This window comes from Alligator sinensis, unplaced genomic scaffold (assembly GCF_000455745.1).
Source record: "Alligator sinensis unplaced genomic scaffold, ASM45574v1 scaffold85_1, whole genome shotgun sequence".
In the NCBI taxonomy this organism is placed as follows: Eukaryota; Metazoa; Chordata; order Crocodylia; family Alligatoridae; genus Alligator; species Alligator sinensis.
The window spans coordinates 1,278,761-1,279,076 of record NW_005841891.1 but is presented as its reverse complement, the minus strand read 5'-3'; positions in this window follow the sequence as shown (position 1 = coordinate 1,279,076).

The following is a 316-nucleotide window of genomic DNA, read 5'->3' as shown; positions in this document are numbered from 1 at the left end:
TTCCTGCCTATGCAGGGGGTCGGACTCGATGATCTATTGAGGTCCCTTCTGACCCTAACATCTATGAATCTATGAATCTATGCAGTAACTAGTTTTCTGTTCTTGACTTGGTATCTGTTGCTGCCTATTGGTCTTGCTCCCGATGGTTTCTGACCATTAGAAAGACAGGCCTGACCCTGATTTCTAACTTTATAGCCCTTAAAGAGGGAGGAGATGCCACAGTCACTCTTGTACTCCATTTTGTCTCTGGTTTGGACCTATGGTATCCTTTGCAATTTTTTCAGGCTTTCATAAGGGCTTTGGCCTCGCTTGCTTT